Genomic DNA, 20,371 nt, shown 5'->3' with positions numbered 1-20,371 from the left:
GTCAGCGCAGTGTCTTTCAAACCGCGTGCCACGAGAGATTGCAGAATTTTACTTTCTTTTTAAAAATGCCCTTCCTAAGTGTACACTAGAATAGATGACGTGTATGACGTCCCGTACGCAAGAGTCTGTCGATGTTATAAGCAATCGATGCTTTGTTACCGGTTGGATCGTCTTATCTTTGCGAACTTGGATTTTCAGCTCTGACAGAAATTAAATCGAAAAAAGAGAACGACTGAAGATGGTGGATGATGAAATGCGTGCTTGCTTGTCAACTATCGAGCCGCATTTTGAGTTAATTTTTACTCAAAAACAAGCTCATTCATCACATTTATTTATTTTAAAAATTTATATACGGACGTTTTGGCGACAGCGTGGGCCGAGGACAGCAGCTACAGCGGGTTCTGAAGAACATTCAAAGGGTTTCTCCGAACATCACCCATTGGGAAATGCAATTAAAACTTGTTCTGAGACTTTATATTCCACCGGAACGAGCAGCCAGGATGGGGATTACTGCATCTCATTCTTGCCCGAAATGTAATCAAGCTCATGCTTCCCTGGGCCATATGTTTTGGGCTTGTCCAAACATCCAACAGTTTTGGAATCGCCTTGGACGTGATACTACGTTGTTGTGGGGGAGACGCTGGCTCCCGCAACCGAGGGCGTTATTTGGATTTCATAACATAGCTACGCCCAAACCCAGGGGAATGTCAGCTTTCTTAACCAGAGTGCTTTTGATGGGGAGGAAGGCTATCCCGTGACTCCCCGTCCTACGCTCAATGGAGATCCCTAATGATAATTCATGCAACGCTGGAGCGGCGACAAGTGGGAGACTTGGATCATGGCCCGGGTCGTAGATTTCGTCAGACCTGGGAATGCTTTGGGCAGGATCTTACACCACGTGCTCGCAGTAGACTTTTGAACCTTTAGGTTTCACCCATACTCTCGGCTATTGTTATGGCACTGGACTCTTGGGGTGGGGAGGGTTGGGGGGGGGGCTGTATTTGTACTGGTACTTCTTGATTGATACCACTTTTTGTATTTGCTGGTTTTGTTGAAACAATAAAAATCATTTGAACATAAAAATTTATATACTGCTTAAACCTAAACGGTTTACATATCGTTACATACATAATTCAGTAAGACAAATAAAATCAAACAAAGATTAACATATAATCATCGGAAAATCACGTAAAGTGCCCATCAAAAGAACAATTCTATTCTATCTCCTTTAGTTTCACCGTTGTTACAATTAGCCAGACAGAGCTTAAAGAACTTGAAATAAATAACTCTCCAATTTAATTTTTTGTTGGCTTTGCAATTTTATAATTTCAGTTATAATGTGCCGCGAAAAACATTTGCTCCGTTCAGTGTGCCGGAGCTAAAAAGGCTTGAGATTCTGGATTAGAGGCACCAGCAGTCCGGAAACTGCTGCTGACTGGGATAGGAGCGGTTACAGCAGTGGGCTGGGAGCCAGGGTTCAAACCCCACTGCGGTTCCTTGAAATCTTAGGCAAGTCACTTGACCTTCCTTTGTCCCATGTATAAATTTAGACTGTGAGACCTCCAGGGTAGGGTTACCATATTTTTCTCACCCAAAAGAGAATGTGTGGCCCCGCCCTGTTCTGTTCCGACCCCGCCCCTGCTTCATTCTGCCCACAGCCCTGCCTCGTTCCGCCCCCACACAAAACTCATCTCTTCAGGGCTGCGTCTGCCCGTTCTCACAGTGTCCAATCCAGGTCCCTAGTACCAGGCCAAAACCCAAAGAGTAGCAACATTCCAGAATCTCAGAATAGCAAGATTCTGGAACCCTAAAGAATAGAAACATTCTACACGGAAGCTCCAAAGAGTATCAAGATTCCATGCAGAATCTCAAGATAGAAAGATTCCGGAACCCTAGAGTAGCAACATTCCATGTGGAATCCCCAAAGAGTAGCAACATCCCCCAAAGAGTAGCTACCAATCCAGGGCAAACAGTGGCTTCCCCCATGTCTTTCTCAATAACAGACTATAGACTTTTCCTCCAGGAACTTGTCCAAACCTTTCTTAAATCCAGCTACGCTATCCGCTCTTATCACATCCTCTGGCAACATGTTCGAGAGCTTAACTATTCTCTGAGTGAAAAAATATTTCCTCCTTCGGAGTCACTGAGCAGCCAGTCTTCCTTTAACCGAACCCAACTACGTAGGATGAAAAGCTGAAGAGAGGAGAGGAGAAGAAGGAAAGAGAACGTGGCGGGGGAGACAGATGAGTAATACGCTTGATACTGGAAAGACTAAAGAGACCAGGGATGAGAATTCCTCCTCCTCATCTCCCCAGAACAGTTCAGTTCCATATGATGAGTTCCTCATTTCAGCCACAGCCAAAAATTGACATCGATCACATTCCCGGCAAAATACACACTGAGTTAGAGCCTAGGCCTTGAAAAGCCCCTACTGCCTCCATGCAGAGAAAACATTTCCAATTAAGCTGAAATTTCACGGTCAGGTCCCCTGTAGCGTCCTTAGCGCCGCTAAGTCAGAGGAAAGAGGACAAGAGAAAAATGTGGGAGAGGAGATGGCAGACGCTCAGCACTGTACAGAAAGGCCCTGGGAGATAGTGAAGAGCGAGGCCTACAATCGGCAGCAGCTTCGATTTCGCCCTGTCAAGAACCTTCGGGATGGTTCTGAGTCATGAAGAAAGTACTGCACTCCCCGGGAAGCAAGAGGAAGATCCTTTATCAACTGTCAAGGAAGAGCTGGGAGCCGGCACAGGTACGGACATCCCTGGCAAGGCTCCATTTTGGTGATGTCAGCTAATCCTATCCTGATGCTCAACAATTGGGCCGACTCTTCCCTCACATTCCAACTGATTTATCTCACCGAATCCGACAGTCCCAGCTGTAAATACAAAGCATGCAGATGGGATACAGGGCTGTTCTGAACACGCCAGGAATGTGGTTGAGCCCTCGTCAGGTTAGCAGATGGCCCCCAGGTCACTAGGTACAAGCGGAGTCAGTCCTGGTTTTAAACCGCCATCACCTTGTACTAGGCCAGGGGTAGGCAATTCCGGTCCTCGAGAGCCGGAGCCAGGTCAGGTTTTCAGGATATCCACAATGAGTAGGTGTGAGATGGATTTTGCATGCACTGTCTCCTTGAGATTGAAGTGAAACACTGCTTAACAAGCCCGTGACTTCAGCAAAATACAGGACTAGGTCTCACAACCTGTAAAAGTCTCCCATAGGCTCCTGTCATCTATCTCAAGATGCAAATCTATCTCATGCATATTTAGTGTGGATATCATGAAAACCTGACCTGGCTCCGGCTCTCGAGGACCGAAATCGCCTACTCGTGTACTAGGGGATTTGTGGTCGTGCTAGAAAGATGGCAACAGGAGCTCTATTGCTCATCCCTGCTAGAAAGTGACTGTACCTGAGTTTCCAAAATAATCGTGTCAAGACAGCCCACCTAACTCTTCCTATTGATCCCTGCTGAAGACCTCTTCAAACTATTCCCTGCTAGAGGTCATATTCCTCTCTCTCTCTCTCTCTGCCCAGCCCACACCTGAACCTCTGTGCACACATTTCTGATGGAGTCTACTGTCCCCATATACTCTTCTAGGGGGTAAGAGAAGGACATAGGCTCTGCTGTACCCCTTTGCCTCAGAATGCCATTAGATCAGGGGTGTCAAAGTCTCTCCTCAAGGGCTGCAATCCAGTCGGGTTTTCATGTCCCCAATGAATATGCATGAGATCTATTAGCATACAATGAAAGCAGGTCTGGGTGAGGTGGTGGTGGTGTGGTCTACACTGCCATACTGGGAGCAAAACTTCCAATACTTCAACGGAAGCACATTTCACAGCAGAAACTTCTCTATAAGAAAGAAAAGTGAACAGTCCAGCCAACAATTAAAGCCAGTGGGGAAAAAGTGAGCCAGCCCCTATCTACAAAGCTCAGCTTAGGCCGTTTGCTGGGAAGGAATGGGACGGAGCCAGTGGAAATGAATCACCGGAGACAGGCAAAGCTAGAAAGAGCAAAGTTTGCTTCACTATCAGAAAATCCATCCGCCTCACGGAGCCGTATGCGCTCCCAGAGACCCTCCAACCCACTCCAATTACTCAGAGCGCGGAGGCTGTCAGACATGGAAACGGGAATCGGGCTTTGAGTATTATCACTGCTAAGCCTTTTTGACATTTTTGATAGAAACAGTGAACACAGTTATCTGTTGTCAGCCGTATGTCACCTGCGGTATTTACAACTCGTGTCACGCTGTAAGCGCTGAGCTTGGATTTCCTGGAAGTTAGCTGTTCTCATGACCCACCTCCAGTCACCTCATCCAAGAGAAACACAAATTTTGGACTAACCCTCAGAGCTTCTATCACAAGACAGTTCCCCCTCCTCCCCACCCCAAACACGCTGTTCTGGAACTTCCAGTTCTGAGAAGGTCCCCCCAAACCTACCCCGGACTAGAAAATGACACGGGGACAAAATTTTCCCCATCCCCGCTGGTCCCGGCCGTGCGCCATTATAAGAAATTCCTGCAAACGACTTAATACTTGTTCCTTCCCACTTCCCAATATCCTCCCAACTCCCCAAAGCAACCACATCTACTCTTTATCTCCTCTAGAAATTACCAGATATCTTCTTCTTGTAATACATTTTTTTGTAATTCTTTTGTAATCCGCCTTGAAGCGAAAGGCAATGGTGGAATAGAAATCTGTAATGTAATGTAACATTAGTGAGACTTTTATTCTGCCTTTACTTTGTGGTTCTAGGTGGATTACAAATGAGGTATTCTCGATATTGCGAATTTACAGGATTAGGAACAAATAATGGGGACAAATTACAGGTCTATTAATTGGAAAGATATAGGATTAGGGATTATTTTGGATTGGTCTGTTAAGGCATTTAGTTCGTCTCGATAAAGTTCCTGAATAACACGGTTTTTATTTCTCTTCAGAAGGTTTTGTAGTCTGGAGTTGTGATCAGTAGGTTGAAGAGGTGGTGATCTAGTTTTGTTGCCTGGGTAAATGGTGTCTGGGTTCTTCTTGGTCTGGTTGAATTGTTCCAGGTAAGGTGATCGCTCAAGTAGGTCAGGGCATCTCCATTCAGGGCTTTGTATAATAGACAGTAAAATCTGAATAGTATTTGTGCATGTATTGGGAGCCAGTGCGTGTCTAGGGATACGGTGGTGATGTGGTTATCCTTCTTCAGTGAGTAGATCAGTGGGAGAGCTGTATTTTGGGCTATTTGTAATCATTTTATCATGACTGCGGGGCATGGTAGGTATAGGATGTTGCAGTAATCTAGAAGTCTCAGGAGTAGGGACTGGACCAGGAGTCAGAATTGTTCTCTTTCAAAGAATTTTTGAATTTGTAAATTTTGCATGACTGCGAAGGATTTCTGGACTGTTTTGTTGATTTGTAGTTGCATCTGTCAACCATCACTCCTAGGAGTTTTAGGGCAGATTGAATGGGGCATGTGATAGAGTTATTTATTTATTCTAATCGCAAATGGTGAACTAAACACAAATTATAACATAAGAACATAAGAATTACCGCTGCTGGGTCCATCGTGCCCAGCAGTCCACTCACGCGGTGGCCCCCAGGTCAAAGACCAGTGCTCTAAATGAGTCCAGCCTCACCTGCGTACATTCCAGTTTAGCAGGAACTTGCCCAACTTTGTCTAGAATCCCTGGAGGGTGTCTTCCCCTATAACAGACTCCAGAAGAGCGTTCCAGTTTTCAACCACTCTCTGGGTGAAGAAGAACTTCCTTACGTTCGTACAGAATCTATCCCCTTTCGATTTTAGAGAGTGCCCTCTCGTTCTCTCTACCTTGGAGAATGTGAACAGTCTGTCTTTATCTACTTTGTCTTGAGTCCCTGGAGGGTGTTTTCCCCTATGACAGACTCCGGAAGAACGTTCCAGTTTTCTACCACTCTCTGGGTGAAGAAGAACTTCCTTACGTTTGTACGGAATCTATCCCCTTTTGTTTGGGGAACAAGTGAATTTATATCAAGGGTTTTGGAGTGTTGAACCCCACTATTTACCCTTCTCCATTGAGAATATTGACCATTTATACCCACTCTGTCATTCAACCAGTTCTCAATCCATAAAAGGACATTACCTTCTGTCCCATGACTTTCTAATTTTCTCAGAAGTCTTTCATGAGGTACTTTGTCAAATGACTGAAATCTCTAGGGTGCTGGAAAATGATGGCTCCTTAGTTAAATACTCTACTCTGTTCAAGCCATCACATACCCCAGTGCTTGGCTATAGCATTCCTGGCTTCTAAAGTCTTTGAGGATATACACAAAGTCAATAAAGATATAAAGTGACATCCCTGCTGTATATAAAGGGTGCTTGAAATATTTTGCCACAATTTGCATTAAGTCCCTAGGTTCCCAGAGATTTATTTTTAATAAGTAACCTTTAATGAGTTTCAGTCCCATTAAGGGGTCTCGCACTCTGATCTATCATCAGGTGAGAGGGTGACAAGTAGCAAGGCAAACTCTGCAACAAAGACTCCTCAAATCTTGGTCTAGACAAATCTGGGAAATATGGAAGAGGCAACTCCCTCTAAGGACGTCTGGTAGCGCTGTAGAAAAAACTAATAGTCATGGTAGTATGAGAGCTAATTGCAAAATAATGAGACTTTCTCTGTTTGTTGTGCCGGTTCTTGTGAAGCTCACACTTCGACTTTTCTGAACCTGCAGTTGGACTGCCGTAGTCTTCATTGTTGGGCCACAGCGAGAGGAATAACGTCATACGTTTCGTCATGGCAGATGAGGAAGATGTGTCTGTGAGAGTACGCCTAAGTAGCAACATTCTAGAGCTCAGATTGTGATGTCATAATGCCTCATTCCACCAATGCCTAAGCTCCGTCCTCATCTGCACAAGCCTCAAACACTTTCAAATCCTAAGTAGCAACATTTTAGAGCTGAGATTGTGATGTCATAATGCCTCATTCCACCAATGCCTAAGCTCCGTCCTCATCCGCACAAGCCTCAAACACTTTAAAATCCTAAGTAGTAACATTCTAGAGCTCAGATTGTGATGTCATAATGCCTCATTCCACCAATGACTAAGCTCCGTCCTCATCCGCACAAGCCTCAAACACTTTCAAATCCTAAGTAGCAACATTTTAGAGCTGAGATTGTGATGTCATAATGCCTCATTCCACCAATGCCTAAGCTCCGTCCTCATCCGCACAAGCCTCAAACACTTTAAAATCCTAAGTAGTAACATTCTAGAGCTCAGATTGTGATGTCATAATGCCTCATTCCACCAATGACTAAGCTCCGTCCTCATCCGCACAAGCCTCAAACACTAAAATCATAAGTGATTGAGGCTTGTGCAGTTAAGGCAGAGCTATCAGGAATGGGGCAGGGACATCAACAAAACTCACGGGGATGGGACTGGGAAATTGAGTTTCTGCGAGGATGGAGAAAAATCTGTCCCCATGTCTTTCTCTACAGCAGGTACAATGCCAAACAAAGGCAGAGCAGGTCCAGTTGTAGCCCGTTTACCAGGTAAATTAGATGAGCCATACTGGTCTTTGTCTGCCCTCAGTTACTGTGTTATTGTGGAAATTCAGGAGAGCCTGGAATAAGCAGAGTGGATCAGGCGCTTGGTTCCCAGACTTGGCCTGCATATTCAGCCGGTGGAGTTTCAGTATATCCATAACAAATATGCATGCAAATTTATCTCATGAAAACTCAGAGCCATCGCTCTGTATTTAAAGTAGCAAGAACTGAATTGTGGAACAGCATTCAGAAAGGTTGAGACTCTTGGTGCATTCAAAAATAATTTGAAGACTGTGCAGTTGGTACAAGCCTACACGGAATGAAGCATGACATTATCGAATATATTATATACAGAATTTGCAGGACATCATTAAAGTGCTGGCTGTAATTCATTGCCTGGGGCCTAGTGGAAAGCTGTCGCCTCAGGACCCTGAGGTTGTGGGATCAAATCCCAGCACTGCTCCTTGTGACTTAATCCTCCCTTGACCCAGGTACAAAATAAATAACCGTATATATGTAAACCACTTTAAATGTGAAACTACAAAAAAGCTGTATGCAAGTCCCTTTCCCTCATAACTTCTTTTTTTAAAATTTGTACTGTAAGGGAGCAGCGTCGTGTGGTCCACTTGTTCTGAACATCGGGAAGGAAAAGACTGATTTATTTTAAGTCTATTTACTGTATATTGTTTTCTGCTTTGATGAAATGTGTACGTTTTTAATGTGACCCGCTGAGAATTACAAGCAGGCTATAAATATGAGAAATAAATTGTAGATATCCTGAAAACCTGGCTGGCTGGAACCCCCCCCAGGACAGGCTTGAAAACCAGTGCTGTAGGGCAGTGTTTCTCAACTCGGTCCTGGAGTACGCCCTTGCCAATCAGGTTTTCAGGATATCCACAATGAATATGCATGAAAGAAATTTGCATATAACGGAGGCAGTGTATGCAAATCAAGTTTATGCATTGTGGATATCCTGAAAACATAGGAACTTAAGAATAGCCATACTAGGTCAGACCAATGGCCCATCAAAACCAGTAGCTCATTCTCACGGTGGCCAATCCAGGTCCCTAGTACCAGGCCAAAACCTAGAGTAGCGACATTCCAGAATCTCAAAGATTAGCAAGATTCCAGAATCCCAGAGAGTAACAAAAGATTTTGGAACCCCAAATAGTAGCAACATTCCATGCTACCGATCCAGGGCAAGCAGTGGCTTCCCCCATGTCTTTCTCAATAACAGACTATGGACTTTTCCTCCAGGAAATTGTCCAAACCTGAGTGGCTAGGGGGTACTCCAGGACCAAGTTGAGAAACACTGCTGTAGAGGATGGAAGTGATAGGACAGTGGTTCTTAAACCTGTCCTGGGGGATCGCCAGCCAGTCAGATTTTCAAGATTCTCTAATGAATATGCATGAGGCAAATTTGAATATAACAGAGGTAACAGGCATGCAAATCTGCCTCATGCATATTCATTAAGGGCATCCTGAAAACCTGACTGGCTGGGGGTTCCAGTGCTAGGAAATTCAGAGTCAGGGCCTGTGACTGCAGATTCAAGAAGAAGCTCTCATGCGCCACCTCTTGTCAAGGACACTCATTGCAGGTGGAAGGGGTTATAACAGAAGGGAACGCTCTCAAGGGAATTCTGAATGAAAGCTCGGGGCTGGTTCCGATTGAAACAAGAGAAATTGCAGTGCCCAGAATAAACCAGTGAAGTCTAAAGACCAAAAACTCGGGCAGCCCCATCAGGGATATGAGAAACAGGGGCAATTTCTCCCTGGCACCGAGTTCTTGCAGGTTGTGATGCCCCATAAAGGCCAAACCTAAGAATTATCTGAAAATGTTGCGCAGGAGTGCGAGATCACCCAGTTCTCTTCTTCAGCTGACCCTGACGTGGTGCAGAGAGAGCTCTCTGCCGCAGCTTATCTGCTCGAACCACCATGATATAAATAATCTCACAGCTGTAAGGAAGTCACAGATCCCATCTGCAGAGTCTTTCTCAAAAGAGCCATTAGCTCCTCACGGTCCATAAGAGATAAAGGGATGCCCCCCCCCCCCTCCCCAAGAAGCCACAGTCCAACAGCTGAGTGTTCTAAGGCCATGGCCTCAAATTAATGAATGTACACTGTCAACAGCTGGACATCTCACTTTCTTTATTCCCCAGTGACTAAACCATCGAGACCGGACACTTAAATCACCCTTAGTCAGAAACTCTGTACACATGTGTTACAAAGGTCCTTCTCCTCCTAGATCTCATTAAACCCACACAGCTCTTAGGAACGAAGGCGGAAATACTCAGCCGAGGGCAATCACTGGTCACTGCAGACTTCTTACTCCCAGATATTCCACGCTGGACATTGATGATGGATATCCGAGTATTCAATGGCTGTCAGTATCGATCTGGGTTTCGGCAATGTTCGGCCCGGTACCCAGATACAGTTAGGAAGTTCTGCCCACACATTGCCCTCAAAACCACCTACCTCAGCAGTGGACAGATAGTGTTGGGGTGGCGTGACTGGATTTTCAGTTCTACTGAAAATCTGGATATGAAATTCCTGAATAAACAAAGGCATGACCCGGTCAGCGGGAGCCCAATGGACAAAGGCTACTCCTGCCCGGATACATCCCATTGAATATCGGCCCATCCACCTTTCCACCAATTTCCTCCACAGCGAGATCTGGCTGTACTCAAAGCGGAAGTAAGGTATGCATGGGGTTGTTGGCAGGTATGTGCGGGCAGGGTGCAAGGGAGGTGGAGGTTCCAAAACTGCGTCCTGTCCATTGCCTTTACTGCTTGGCTGAGACACAGTGGGAAGGATAGGAGCTGTAGGGGGCGATACACCGACAATGAGTGCCCTCTCAATCGCACCCCGTCAAATACGCGTACCGACAAGTGCGCCTAGGACAATGGCGGCCTGTCAATTACACTAGATACCAAGTGAATATTTGAAGTGTAGTGGTGGTGGTGGGGGGGGGGGGTTAACCCCTCAAAAAAGAGGGTTACTTTGTAACCCTCAAAAAGACAAAATAGTATCCGGGGCACCATTATCCTGTGCCCACTTGCTGGTGTGCGCATTTGACTGGGTGCAATTGTCCTGCGCGCCTTTGTTGGGCCACGGCAGGGACGGCCCTGGGTATGCTGGCAGCTGAGAGCGTGTTACATGAGGCAAATCAAGTGGTTTCTTTGACTTATCCTTCCAGCCCCCACCCTTCCCCTCTGCTTTGTAGCTTGTTTCCCAGAGCCCTGAGAATATTCAGACAGACTATGAACGGAAAATCCCAGAACTATGAACCTATGCTAATGTCGGAGTGATGCATTAACCACAGAGTCCTCACCCCCTCCCCAAAGAAGGTTATAGGACTGTAGGCCCCACAGCTCCATTATGTGTTGCCACTTTGATGCCAGTCCCAGGCCCTTTAATTCCTTCCTCTGCAGCTCCACCATCCACTTACGCTCTTGGGCTTTGGCAACATGGATTCGCTTGTTCTCAAGCTGCCTGCAGGAGAGAGCTCACGCTGGGCTGGTGAAGGGCACTAATTAATCACCAATATAATTAAGTGCTTTGCACATTTCAGATCACTGCCAGCCCAATCAATGGCTGCAGAGTCCCGAGTTCATTATGCAGGGCTACCCATGCAATCACGAAGCCGCATCTCCCGAGGTTTCCCTGGCGAGCAAATTCACCAGTCATTTATGTGTCTAGTCTGATGCATCTTGGAATTATGAAGAAAACCGTAATGGAAATAGCATCAGCTAATGTGTTTCGGGGCTCATCAAGAGCAGCGCCTCGGCGTTGCTTACTGAGCGAGAACCGGGAAGCTGAGACGAGTGCTTCGGACTCTCCAGGGACGTACCAGGGCACCTCCCGTGCCAGCTAAGGGACAACTGAGTTATGCCAGTTGCACTTTATATAGCACGGCTGACAGGCGCCGTGTCCGACATCCGCCTCGGGGGAGGAGAGAGGACTTCGGGCAAGGAGCAAAAAACAGCACAGGTCGACAGCCGCACGGAAAACGGACCCACGCGATGGAACTGCGCATGCGCGGCCTAGCGTTTTATTATATTAAATTCCTCACCCTCATGCTCACAAATTCTCTTTCTATATAGACAAAGTTTACAATGAATTTTATTTGAGCTTTCTAAATTAGAATGCGCACTTATGAGACCAAGGACGACTGTCTGCTTCAGACTCCAATTGGCTTTCTCATTAGAATAAGGGATAAAGTTTGGTTTAATTATTGGTGGAAGAGTTTCATGTGCTAAAGTCTAAAAGTTCAACTGAGCTGCCTCTGGATATTGCTATGTTAATACAAGGTCAATGAATGACTTGGGCTGCCACCCTACTAACTGTGCTGAAAGAGAGCTACATTTTACAGCTTATAGTTCATCAAAGGGAACGAATAAGCCAAAGTGCCCACAGAGGCAGTCTAAGGAGGGGAAGCCCAGTCGAAATGGCTGGAACTCTAGAGGTACTAACTAGAGAATGACACGTGACAAAATTCATCACCGTTCCTGTCCCCGCACATAACTGCAGGAAATCATCTCCATGTCATTCTTTAAGGAGAGAGTGAAGAATCAGAGTATGAATGGGCCCAGCCACTGACCCTCAAACCTTGTGTTGAAGAATGCTGGTGTAGAAGGACCGAGGTTGAGGCAGACACTAAAGAATGACAGACAGTCTCTGGTATCCAGAGCAGATATTGTGATGTCATAATGCCTCATTCCATCAATGCCTAAGAGCCAACCTCATCAGTGATGTCACAATGGCTTCATTATCCTATGCTTGGCTCACATAAGAATCAGCCGTTGACCCTCAAGCCTTGCGTTGAAGAATGCTGGTGTAGAAGGACTGAGGTTGAGATAGACACTAAAGAATGACAGCTCTGGTATCCAGAGCAGATATTGTGATGTCATAATGCCTCATTCCACCAATGCCTAAGAGCCAACCTCATCAGTGATGTCACAATGGCTTCATTATCCTATGCTTGGCTCACATAAGAATCAGCCGTTGACCCTCAAGCCTTGCGTTGAAGAATGCTGGTGTAGAAGGACTGAGGTTGAGATAGACACTAAAGAATGACAGCTCTGGTATCCAGAGCAGATATTGTGATGTCATAATGCCTCATTCCACCAATGCCTAAGAGCCAACCTCATCAGTGATGTCACAATGGCTTCATTATCCTATGCTTGGCTCACATAAGAATCAGCCGTTGACCCTCAAGCCTTGCGTTGAAGAATGCTGGTGTAGAAGGACTGAGGTTGAGATAGACACTAAAGAATGGCACAGGATTGTTTCCCACGGTTATCCGTGGGGACGGGAACGGTGATGAATTTTGTCACCTTGTCATTCTCTAGTACTAACTTTAATTTCATAGCGGCCAAATGACCTAATTTCAAGAGGGAGATATCTGGCCATCATGCCAGGCTTTTGAGTCCACACTGGTATTTGCAGTTTACTTCTTCTAAACTAAGCAAAGGTAGTTCAGTCTACACTCAAACTGAGTAACTCATCAGCTCTTCCACCATCCTGGCAATCTCATTGAATAGACATTTCATAGTACTGATGCTCATAAAGAAGAAATGTAATCCAGAAAAACAAGGAAGTGAGCCCCATGAGAGAACAATCAAGTGGGGTTAGGAAATGTTCACATCAACCAGGGATAAGTTAAATAGGACAATATTTATTAAAATAACAATAAAACAGTCTTTGTCGTATATTCACTATATGAAGTCAGTGATCGTCACTAAACCTGTTTTCACAGCTTTAGTGACGATCGCTTTTACCGACCCGATTCACAAAATGGCCCACCATGAGTTTTTCCCCTCGATCGCCCATTTCCCGATCCGGCCATGCAAATTAGCTAAAACCCCATGCAAAGTAGCCAAGCGATTGATGCACTAACATCACTTGGCTATTTCAAAAATAAAAAAGGGATTTTAGCGATCGGCAAAACCGACAGGTATGCCTGTTTTTGTTTTTTATTCAATGGCACAGATATTTTGCTTGTGTTACACACACAAAATATCTGTTCCATTTTTTTTTTTTTTTTAATGAAAAAAAAAAAGTCCCCCCATCACCGATGATGGCCCTCTCCCATGGCCCCCAATAAACGCGGTGTGAGAGAAAATTAGCAGGAGGGATGCCCACACCCTCCTGCTAAGCAGAACACCCCAATGCCATGGCCTCTTCCCCTGTACCAGGCACCCCCGAGCGACTGTCCTCCCCTAGAACCCCCCCTCAAATGGAAGGAGGGATGCCTACTCCCTCCCGCCACCGGACACCCCACTCCAGAACCTCCCCCTTTTTAAAAAGTTGGAAGCAGGAAGCCCACTTTGAGGCTCCCCAATGCATCCAACACAAGAGCTGTGCCTATAACATTCCCCCCCCAACAGCAAGCTTCCCCCCTCCCGGACAGCCCCCCACTACACAAGCCTGGTGGTCTAGTAAGTCATCCCCTCCAAACCCCTCTTGTACGTTTTTTAGAAGACCTCCCTCCCAATGCATCCCAGGGTGCACCGGGAAGGGTCCTAAGACTCCGACTGGCCCAGGCACCTAAGGCTCCTCCATAGGGTGAGCCATTTTAATAATTGGACGGTAAAATCCATGCATTTAACAATGGTTTAGCGCCAACGTTAAATGCAGAGTGACTTTAGAGAATTGGCTTCTCAGTGTCTTAGATGATGCTTGCATTTCTCAAAACAAAAAGGTATCAAAACTTGCAAAGAATCCACCTTTTTCCAAGCCGAATATGGCCCTGAGAATGTTGCATGCTAGTACGTGTGAGTAATAAGATGGCTTATTTAAGCATACCCTTGATATCTACTGTCTTTCCTTTATCCTTTGGACATAGGCCCACAATTTAAAACTTGCCAGATCAAGGACTTGTTGATGTTGAGAGTGTCTGGAGATTTTACATCTCGAAGAATAATGTTCCTTGGCAATATTTTGGTCTCCCAGAGCAAATAATTTTTGTGGTTGAATAAGATTAAGAGAAGACGGAAAGAAACTCGATAATAGTGAATCTGGCAGCACACCCTCAGTTCTATCATTAAACCGGAGGGGAAAAAAAACTTACCATCTCTGGATACTTGACAGACTTTGCTCTTTGAAACGACACCATTTCAAGAAGCTGAAAGGTAATTGCTCTAAATACAACTCATTCTTAGAGGGAGGGTCTGGGAAGTTTACTTTTCATCATGAAATGTACCATAGGTATCATTCTGCTTATCTTCCTTTCTCCCAGACATTATCAGATGCTGTATAAATGATAATGTTGCTCTTATCGATTTGTTGGAATGACGGGTTATTATCTGTCTTGCAAGAAACAACGAAGTCAACTTTAACAGTGTGGAGCCCATATAAAGTTCAACATTTCAGTGACCCGAGCCATCGAAGCCTTTTTTCTCAGGATGTAATCATTAATCCTGTTTTCTAAAATTCTTTTATCTAGGCTATGCTAAAATGATCTTATATTCCGCATTATCTCCAGAGGATTCAGCGCGGATTAGAGCACGGCCGAACTGCAGGGATTCAAGACGAAGTTCGACAAGTTCCTGCTGAACCGGAACGTGCGCAGGTAGTCTCAGTTAGGGCGCTGGTCTTTGACCTAGGGGCCGCCGCGTGAGCCCCTAGTCTGGATGGACCACTGGTCTGACCCAGCAGCGGCAATTCTTATGTTCTTAAGCCAAAAATTATTTTAAAATTTGAGAGACCAAATAGAAGTTTTCAGCAATTTTTTTTTTTTTTTTAAATAAGTTGTCGATGACCTACTATAGGGGGTCTTTTTACTAAGGCACGCTAACCGATTTAGCGCGTGCTAAATGTTAAGGCACCCATAGACCATGGGCTCCTTTTATCAAGGCGCGCTACGGGGGTTAGCGCGTCGGACATTTCATTACGCGTTAACCCCCGCGGCAGCCTAAAATCCTCAATGGAGGCGTTAGGTACTAGTGCGGCAGGTGGTTTAACGCGCGGTATTCCGCGCCTTTGTAAAAGGACCCCTATAATGCACCTTAACATTTAGTGTGCGCTAATCTTTAGCTTGCACTAAATCGGTTAGTGCGCGCTAAATCTGTTAACGCGTCTTAGTAAAAGGACTCCATAAATAGGCAAATTAAGTCAAATTCAATCCTGTCTTCATGTACGAGGCGGGAAATGGTTGGGGCGGGAGAAGTGGAAGAGGGCGTGTCGTAGAATCTCAAGCGACTAGTCCGTCAATCAAACCAGCTCACCTGTGGAAAAGTGATGTACTTTGCTTTCGGAAGATCCCTCAGATCTGCAATTTCTCTTTAATAGAGACCACCTGAAACTGGGGGGGGGGGGGGGGGGGAGGGAAGGGGTCAGTTTTGACCAAAACCAAAACTTTTGGCCAAAACTGAAACTGCAGCCCCCAAATCACCAGGTTTCAGAAAACCTCAAGTTTGGTTGTGTGAGGGCTGCTGGGAATTGTCCGAGCTTGCAGTCAGCTTCCCTCTACTAAACTCACAGTACCCATGCCAGAATATAACAATTTAAATCAGGGGTGTCCAACCTGTGGCCCCTGTGAAGTATTTTGTGCGGTCCGGTCGAGGGCGATGCAGTGTTTTCCTCTGCTGCCCCCTGGTGTTCACCGTCTTGCCGGCTCCCTCCTCTGTCTTGCTGCAGCGTTTGCACGTATGTGCGGCCCCAGAAACATTTTTTTCGGCCAACGCGGCCCAGGGAAGCCAAAAGGTTGGACACCCCTGATTTAAATAATGATGGACCATATCTTACCTTCAAGCAAAATAGCCTTCACACACATGGACTGAAGCTAATGAAAACTGAAAGTAAAAGTCAAATTGCATTTACAGTGGCTGACTTTGCGCCATACTCAGAGTGACAGCTAACGTCATAACTCCAAAGAGAGGCTGGTTCCTAAGGAGCCTAAAATTCCTGCTAAAATTTTGTAGCAAAAGCATTTATGCGGATCATAACTGCATTACTTGCAATTTCAATGCGAAAAAAGAATGCAGAGTAGCCCCCCCCCCCATAGGGTTACCAGATTTTGCTTCGAAAAAAAGAGGACGTATGGCCCGGCCCCATTCCAGCCCCGCCCTTTTCCAGCCCCGGCCCTGCCTTGTTCCAACCCCCCAGCCCCACATAGGGCCGCGTCACATGCGCAGATGCGGCCCCGATCTCAACGCTTTTCAAAACCTGGACTAAGTGCCGGGGTTTGAAAAGTTGCCTGGACATGTCCGAGCAAATAATTGCAATGCCCTGTACGTAGGCTTGTGATTCGGGGCGTTGCAACGGGTACAAAAGCGCTGCGGCACGATCAATTGTAGGGGCTGCTAGGTCGGATCGTATAACTCCAACCTTACTTCCATCTTTGTTGGCTACCCATCTCCGCTCGGATTAAGCTCAAAGTGCTTTGCCTGATCTACAAATTTATGATGTGCTCAACAGCCGGCGGTGATGAGCAATATTTTAAAGCCGTATCAGCCAATTCGGACGTTACGTTCTGATGAACAATTTTGTGTAGAGATCCCATCCTTGAAACAAGTCAGACTAGGGGGTCGTCGCCATTCAATGCTTGCAGTTCAGGGCGTGTTATCGTGGAACGCCTTGCCACTTGAAGCAAAGAAAGCTCCATGCTACTCCGTTTCATGTCATTTACATTACATTACATTAGTGATTTCTATTCCGCTTGTGCCTTGCGGTTCTAAGCGGATTACAAATTAGAAGAGATCTGGACATTACCGAGAGAATTACATAAACAATGATTCAAGTAAGTTACATGTTATGGTAGAATATTACAAATTTAAAGATATCAAGAATTTATCCGAGAGAGTTACATAGCAAGATTCAGGTAATTACAGGATACAGTGGGGAATAACAATATATTCGGGTAACCAAAGAGAGTTACCTAACATTGAAGGTAATTACAGGATACAGAGGGCAATAACAGTATATTCGGGTAAAACAGGAGAGTTATCTAACATTGAAGGAGTATTGGATACAGGTGGTAGATGCTTATGTAGGGATCTGAATCATTTTGGTAGGTGTGGTTCGAGGAGTTGATTAAAGTGTTATTCATGGGGGGGAGATCATGTGTGATAGGGGGGAGATTAGTAAGTAAGGACATGTTTTTTGAATAGGAATGTTTTGATTTCTTTTCGAAACACTTTGATGTCTGTTGTTTTGATCATCAGATTGGTGATGGTGGGGTCAATTTAGCATCGTTGATTTCAGATTGTAGGATGTTGCGAGTAAGAATTTTTTAAAATAAATAAATCCGGATGTTTGGTAACCCTATGGACCCACCTTACAATCTCTGGTGGTCTATTGGGTGTAGTCGGGGCCAGAATGATGCGCCTGTCATGAAAGCCATTTTGAGAACACCCTTAGACCGCCTGGGATTGCAAGATAGACCCAGGGGTCCTACAGGTGGAGAAACTCAGGTTAGGGGGAAGGAGGGAGGGAGACAAATGGGACAAAGCAAACGAGACAAATGTTCAGCTTAGAGCTGCCAGATTTCACAAATGGAAAATCCAGACCCGTGGCCCCGCCCCTAGGCCCTCCCCATTCTGGTCGGCCACACCCAGCTCTGCCCTCAGGTCCGCCCCACCGCCCTTCGACCTGCACGAGCAACGAGCGACGTCGGACGGCATTCGCACATGCGCTGGTGTGACGCGATGCCGTCCCGACGTCACTCGTTGCCAGAAGCTTTTCAAAACCCGGACAAAGTGCAAGGTTTTATAAAGCCGTCCTCAAAAGGAGAACATGTTCGGGAAAATCCAGACGTCTGGTATCTAGTTCAGCTGCCACCCGTCATTTTAGGCTGAAAGCAAAAACATGGCTGATAATTAAAACAACCTTTCAGCCAAAACCGAAACTAGGCAGAAAAATAATTTTGGACTGGTTTCGGTGCCATAACTGAATCCAAAACCAAATTTCAGTCAGCATATTCTGATCATGTCCTTGGTACTTTGATCCCTCTTGCATCGTTTGAAAAAACCAAATTCGTTTGCTCAGAGGGGCAGTAAATCTGGGGGAGAAGGCAGCTCAGTGAAGGCTGGGAGTTGCCCCTGCCTCAAGAGTACAGAAATGGCCCACTGGGGTTACTGTTCACTAGCTGTAAATCCATCGCTGTCCCTTAGGCTACAGAAGGCTTTCTTAACGTGGTCTCCCTGAAGCAGCCCTGGCAAAACATGGGCCGTGTCAGAGGCCGTGTAGAAAAATTTTAAATCTCAACATCTGTATTCCTCATAAATGCCGTAATTATATCCATGAAACCCTATATAAGTTATTTTTGGACTAAAAAAGATTAAGATGTTTTGGATCACTAAGAAAAGTGGAAGATTCCTTCAACATTGGACACGTCCATATGTGCAACGAGACGGATGTGTTTAGACACCAGCTGGTGCAGACATCCTCTCCTTTGTTTATACGTACAGACAAATATTTTTCATGAGTGTAAAAATCTATCATTCTGGGGTTTAGTGTTCTATTGATTAAATTATCGCTCAATAGTGGGGGAAGAAACTGGATCATTTGCGAGTGTTTGTCCTTCTCACTATGTCTGCGAACAAGTTCTTGGGGACGAGAAAAGGGTCGTGTACAATGAGCATGTTACGAGTTGCACTTCTGAGCGTTTCGGCGTGGAGTAGCTCCGACTGAACACGGCTGCAGCCCTGGCCTTTGTCTAACCTATGCAGGTGAGCAACTCAGGTATGCCTCATTAGCCTGGTAATGAAAGCAGAGAGGATTGAAAACGTCCCGTAGAGGGGGCATCGCCTCCCCTGCCGAGGGGGTCTGTTTCACCCTTTCCAGTGACTACCTCGACCTGGTATGCTCAGAGAGCACCATGCTTAAGTCAACTCTCATCACTCACTTCATCAAGCTCTACAATCTCTGCAAAGGAATGCCTAGGATTAAGCCTTGCTATGCAGAGAAAGCCAGTTTCCCACCTCTTCCCAGACACTGCTGCTTGTCTCTGGCAGACATGGGGCAAGCGAAAGAGCCCCCTCCACCAAAAAGTGCACATAACAAAATAGCACACCCTGAGCACAGAGCTGCCTCATCAGTCCTGCCTGCGAGCAATAATAGCCCTTATGATTTTGTCAGCTCTATTAAATCAGAGAATGCTTGGAAAACATAATTTAAAACATCAGGTCTGGATAAACATGTTCTTCACTTGAAGTCATAAAGCAGCCCTGAAATGGTTTGGAACATCCTTCCTGCCAAATGAGGTTATATGTTCCCTGCCTTCAGGATTCTTGAGTCCTTTTAGGAATGCAGGGAGTCAGGAGAAGAGCCATCCTAACAAGTCTCTCGCAACCAAAAGGTAAAAACAGCTATATGCAATGGCTGTGTCTCCTTCCATCAATACCCGCAGACTTTGTACCTAAGCACCTACTTGAAAAATGTTTCCCGGGAGGTTCTGAATTATACAGCAAGGCATTCTTAAGAGCCTAAGACTGAAGGTCCAACAGTGGCCAATCCAGGTCCCAAGTACCTGGCAGAAACCCAAACCTCATCAGTGATGTCACAATGGCTTGACTGTCCTAGACTTGGGTCACATAAGAACACAAGAAAAGCCATACAGGGACAGATAGATGGTCCAACATGGCCAACCCAGGTCCCGAGTACTTGGCAGAAACCCAGAGAAGCAACATTCCAGAGCTGAGATTGTGATGTCATAATGCCTCATTCCACCAGTGTCTAAGAGCCAAACTCATCAGTGATGTCACAATGGCTCGATTGTCCTAGACTTGACTCGCAGAAGAACATAAGAGCTGCCATAGGAATTGCCATACTGAGACAGACTGAAGGTCCGTCAAGCCCAATACTCAATGGAAGCTCCGCCGCACCATTAATTCACCTTTTCTCCTTGGCATGGTCCACTTCACCCAGA

At 45.7% G+C, this 20,371-nt stretch overlaps 1 protein-coding gene across 6 annotated transcripts in view; it reads right to left on the bottom strand.

Annotated features, from left to right (window-relative positions):
• Positions 1 to 20,371, bottom strand: part of EPHB2 (EPH receptor B2) — a 376,554-nt gene that overhangs the window by 233,942 nt on the left and 122,241 nt on the right. The gene's annotated exons all lie outside the window — the stretch shown is intronic.

The sequence above is a fragment of the Geotrypetes seraphini genome, chromosome 15, assembly GCF_902459505.1.
Source record: "Geotrypetes seraphini chromosome 15, aGeoSer1.1, whole genome shotgun sequence".
Taxonomy (NCBI): Eukaryota; Metazoa; Chordata; class Amphibia; order Gymnophiona; family Dermophiidae; genus Geotrypetes; species Geotrypetes seraphini.
Note: the sequence above shows the minus strand (reverse complement) of the source record. Positions and strands in the feature narration are given on the sequence as shown.